General features: G+C 30.0%; 1 long non-coding RNA gene across 1 annotated transcript; it reads left to right on the top strand.

The window, feature by feature from the left end:
* Positions 1-3,584: 3,584 nt before the first annotated feature.
* Positions 3,585-5,014, top strand: LOC132723102 (uncharacterized). The gene is made up of 2 exons (XR_009624694.1): positions 3,585-3,993; positions 4,110-5,014. It is a non-coding gene; the product is annotated as an uncharacterized LOC132723102 (long non-coding RNA).
* Positions 5,015-5,875: the final 861 nt, after the last annotated feature.

Here is a 5,875-nt window from a genome sequence, read left to right as displayed (position 1 = left end):
GGCTCCCTTTCTAAATTTACCACAATAATAAACAACACATTTTACCTTTTATGTGAGTAGTTACTGTTTTATACATTTGCTACTTTCATTTTTTTCTTACTATGTTTTTATCTAACTGTATAGGAATAAAGTGTTTTAGAAGGAGAAGTAGTGTTCTAACATGAAAATATAGATGTTATAATGGAAATACAATGTATAGATATAATAAATATATTTTTCATTATTGAAATATTATTCAGTTTAAATAGTTGTAAGAAAACATTAAATGGTATTCTTAAAATTGTTCATCAGATAGTGTTATTGAATGAATCATTGTGTTTTTATCTGCCCGAGGATATATAATAAGATGTGGACACATTATGTACAAATTAAAAGACAAATAAACGTCAACAAAATATTTGAAACAATAAAGTTGTAACTTAAATTAGTCTGTATTTCACAAGTCTGAAAAACAAGTTGTCAGTTGTAAACAGATTGTTATATACATGTTAGATAATTTTATGTATTTTCGAAATTTTTCATTCGTTAACACTTTAGATGTCTTATGACCCACACAACCTCTTTAAGCTTGTCGTTTCCTAATGTTGGCAAAGTAGCATTATTAAAATGACCTCAGAAAGCTTATGATAATTTTTTTATCTTTTAGGTAAGAAATATTTTGTACTATCTAAACAAGTTTTTTGTACTTTTTTACTGTTTATGTATAAGTGTGAGAGTGAAGCATAATTTAATCATAAATAATAAAGAATTATTTTATATTAAAGGTAACAAAGAATTATGTTTTGTATATATGTATTAGAAAGAAAATTGTTAAGTTACTTATGTTTTCGATTAACTTGTTGTTATTATGCATTAAATATTCAAATAATTGAATACAGTTTTAAATACATTGACATGCAATTGTTTATACATTTTTCTTATAATTTTTTATAGTTATATTAAAAAAGCATTATTAAAATAAAATCAGAAAGCTTAAGACGATTTTTTATATCTTTAGATTTTGACAGTTACAGCGTATAGCCTGAGAGAATGCCCCAGCCTTAAACATTGAAGAACAAGTTCACAACCATAACTAGAAAATAATACGCTACACAATTTGCGATACAACACAAGGCTCTACTTAAACAAATAAACAGTGTCAACAAATCTTGAAAAAGAAAATTAAAAAAAAACCCTGAGGTTTACCTTTTTCATTTAGATAGGTTTGTCTAGTCACACATGTTATTTTGTCCAAGTTCGTACCACTTTGATAAATAAATGACGAAATGAAGAAAATATGAACAAATTTCTGACCTTGACGGTCAATGTCATCTAAAGGTAAAGGTCATTATCTAAATTATCCAACATGTCTGTTGGTCATAATTGTAGTTTTGTCCACCTATCAATCAAATCAGTACATATATAACAAAATTATGACAACTTGATCAAAATTCATTTGACCCAGAAGGTCAAGTCATTTAAAGCTCAATGTCAAGGTTAGTTCAACCTTTCAAAAGGTATTATTCCAAGGGTTGTTTGAAGGTTATCCTTAAATTAATTACCAAATTCCCGCGAATAATGGCAATAATCGGTGAAAACTTCAATAATTTGACCTTAAAGGTTATAAATTATGTCAAGATAAATTTGACCTAAAATGTGTTTGTCTAAATATGAAGTTAATCCATTCATAAATCACAAAGTTATTGCCAGTTACAGGAAGCACAATATATTTTCATTAATTTGACCTTAAAGGTCACATCTAAATTATTCAATATGTTTGTTTGTTTGAAAGCAATACTTGTTTTGTCAAAGTATCAATCAAATCTGAACATAAATAATGGAATTATGACAATTAAACCAAAATTCAATCATTTTGCCTTGACCGTCAAGTTCATTTACTGCTCAAGGTCAGTTCAACCTTTTAGAAGTTCCTGTCCAAAATATTGTTTTGTCCAAGTATGAAGATAGTCCACATATAAATTATCAAAAACATTCAGTGTCAAAGACGTGTATGAGTCAAGGTCAATTTGAGTTAAATATGCATATAGGACTTATCCTTAAAAATGTTATGTTCAAGTTTGAAGACAATCTTTTCAAAAATAACAAAGTTATTTACGACTTGTGGAAAGAAAAAACAGCAAAACTCGAGGAAAATTTAGACATAACACTTTGAAGGTCAATGTCATTTATGAAGAATGAATGAATGAATGAATGAATGAAGGAATGAAGGAAGGAAGGAAGGACAATTTTAATTTGATCTACTTGATGGTTTTGTCCAAATGGTTGTTGTGGCCTAGTATTAAGACAATAAACCATGAACTTAAAAAATAGTGATCAACATAACAAGTTTGGGGACGACGTACAATGGCAATGGGAACACCAACATGTTTGTAACAAAACCTCTATTTATTTCTTCGAAAAATAGTTGCGCCAAAATGTATACTCATTTAAATTGATCGATTTTTAAAATTGCATTTAAAAAACAGCATTTAGTCTTGTGTACAAATAAAGTATCTATGGTGCCTTTAATGTAAAATTACTCTTACATAATAGCATTATTTATAACCGTCAACAGTGAGCAGCAGCAGCAACAACAACAACAAAATGCTAAAACCATTAGACTTAAGTTCCTGCATTTCAACAAAGAAGCAAACCTATTTCTTTGTATAAATTAAATGTGTTCGATGAGTTATATAAACTTTGGAAATAATCAGAAACTTATGAAAACGACTTAGGAAAGCAGTCAGTGAAAACGACTTAGGAGAGCAGTCAATGCTACGACGATGTAAAAAAAACAATAGAATGGAATAATTTAGGAGTATAGACCTTTTTTACAATACGATATTTCCATAGAATCAAAAGTAGCATTTCTCCAATGCACATTCTGCATAGGGCAAAAAGCCAAAAACGAAAGAATAGTTTTATCAGTATTCAACAACTTCTTGAATTACTTAATGTGATCAAAATAATTGATCATAAGTTAGAATAGTTTAATTTGATATGATGAATTAAAGTAATGTTCTTGAACATTTCTGTATGATACATTTATCAAGGGTCTTTCAACTTTGAAAGACTCTTGGAAAAAAAACGTTTGAGTACTAGCATAATTTATCATCTCTTGCATCTAAGTGTGTTGAATAGATCTTCCTTTTAAATAATTTAAAGTAAAGACTGTAAAGATGTTCGAAGGTCCACTAGTGTCATATCTAATGCACTGAACCCCTAAATCAGATGTAGTGATAAATATACTTTTTCTATTCTCATACTTGAAGGCTCGCAAAAAAGTGATTTCATGTTATGTAACCCAGAAAACAGTAATATTTTTGGAATTACTTCAAGCAGTGAGAACGTAAAACGTGATTTGATATTGATAATAGATATTAGAAAATATGAGGGACTAAGTAATTCAATGATCCAGATCGCAAACGAAAGCCGTGGGTTTAAAAACAATTATACGACTCTCATCAATAACGAAAATTGTAAGTAAAGAGCAATAAGGAAACTCTAATATCAAGTACTGTACTCTCATGATTTTGTTAAACTTTACCCAGAGATTTTGAATTTTAATTTAGCTCTATCTTACATTTTTTATTTAATTTTCTTTGATATATTTCTCCAGACAAAATTCTAGATTGTAACTCTGGCACAAATTTTGGCAAGTATATATGATTTTTTTAAATGATAAAAAATGAGAAAAAAGAATAGGAAGGAGATTTAAGATATTACAAACCAAGATGAATGGAAATTATTTTTGTTCTTTACATTTTTTGTATTATAGATTGTTTGTTTATTTTTATCTTGAGTACCTTAACTTGTTTATTTTTATCTTGAGTACCTTAACAGCCCTGATTGGCAAGTGATATAAACAGTGTCATGATCGGCTAGTTATTTCAACAAGTGTCATTATTGACTAGTCATTTAAACAGGTGTCATGATTGGCTAGTGATTTCAAACAGGTGTCATGATTGGCTAGTGATTTAAACAAGTGTCATGATTGGCTAGTGATTTAAACAAGTGTCATGATTGGCTAGTGATATAAACAGTGTCATGATCGGCTAGTTATTTCAACAAGTGTCATGATTGACTAGTCATTTAAACAGGTGTCATGATTGACTAGTGATTTCAAACAGGTGTCATGATTGGCTAGTGATTTAAACAAGTGTCATGATTGGCTAGTGATTTAAACAAGTGTCATGATTGGCAAGTGATATAAACAGTGTCATGATCGGCTAGTGATTTAAACAAGTGTCATGATTGGCAAGTGATATAAACAGTGTCATGATCGGCTAGTTATTTCAACAAGTGTCATGATTGACTAGTCATTTAAACAGGTGTCATGATTGGCTAGTGATTTCAAACAGGTGTCATGATTGACTAGTGATTTAAACAAGTGTCATGATTGGCTAGTGATTTAACAAGTGTTATGAACAGAGATTCAGTTAACTTTCCTACTTTTGGTATCTATGATCTAGTTAAAATTGCAATTATCTTAAAATAACAAAAATGAATAAGATTCTATCACTTCGGGTCTTCTGGAAAATTATTTTATTCATATAAAAGACTTAAAAGACTTAAAAGGTGACATAATAACTTTTCCCGATCTTATGATCTGAATGAATTATAACAAGGATAAACGATATTATGTATTTAGATTTTTGACAGGTTATATGGCCTAAAATGAACTGTAAGTTTATATAACATGAGCTTTTAGGCCAGGGTTACTTAGCAAACTATTATTTATACATGATCATATAACTAGGCAAAAGTCTTAATTACAAAATTATAATGCTGCACAATTATTGGCTTTCTTTTATTTGAATGAAAATTAATGAATAAATTTACAGCAGCTGTGGATATAGATGATATAAACTACAATATTGTTCAATGAAAATTTATGTTACAAACGTGCAGTATTATAAAAAAATATCTCTGGTATATTATATGTTGTTTCTGTACTTATTTTAACACTGTCCCCTGTTTAAATGATTGGAAATGCCATACAGTTTGAGTGAATAAAGATTGCGTCTAAAAAATGTTGTTTTTCTGTTTTCATTAATATTTCCTTAAAACTTGTACAGTTTTAAGTGAAGATAACATGAAAGTTCTTCATAATAATCAACACAGATATCTGAAGGCTTTCGACTCTATACCTGCAGTTTATTTTAATGAGTGTTAAGCAGATTTCAACACATTTTGTCACATCTCTGACTGATCAACCTGACCATTATTCCTCTGGACAACTAAAAAGTAATTACCAGATTCTCCGCAAGCAATCGACGACTGATCCAGCAAGTTTTTTCGCACTAACCAGATAGAAAAATCCCTAAATGTTACTAAAAATAGCGGTGTTGGAAAATCTTATCTCACATAGGCTGATCTCATACTCCACGTGAGAACTTCTTTTCGTATTCCTACGCACCAAGACAAGGGAAGTAATACAGCATAACTTAATAATGTAAACGAATAGGAGTTACTTCCCTTGTCATGATAGAAAGAACGCCAAACAAATAAGATGGAAAAAGTAAATTTTCGTGATGGTGACACAGTAAAGTGCTGTTTAAATGGTGGAAAAGGCAAAATAGTTGATATAATACATCCACTTGGTACCTATGCTATGTATAAGGTTCCCGATGGAACCGATCACCCTCTATCCAGCCCAATGATAGATTCTAATAAACTCACCTGTCAAAAAGTAACATCGTGAGCTTTTGTGATCGCTTTTCGTCCGGCGTCACTCCGTTCGTAAATTTTTACTTCAAACAACATCTTCTCATAAACCGCTAAGCCAATTTCATCAAAACTTCACAGGAATGATCCTTTGGAAGTCCATTTTAAAATTAATTCCATGCAGAAAACTGGTTGCCATGGCAACCGAAAGAAATAACTTAAAAAACCT

Source organism: Ruditapes philippinarum, unplaced genomic scaffold (assembly GCF_026571515.1).
Source record: "Ruditapes philippinarum isolate M1 unplaced genomic scaffold, ASM2657151v2 ctg4535_1_1_1_1, whole genome shotgun sequence".
NCBI classification, from domain to species: Eukaryota; Metazoa; Mollusca; class Bivalvia; order Venerida; family Veneridae; genus Ruditapes; species Ruditapes philippinarum.
This window is presented reverse-complemented; position numbering and strand designations above follow the sequence as displayed.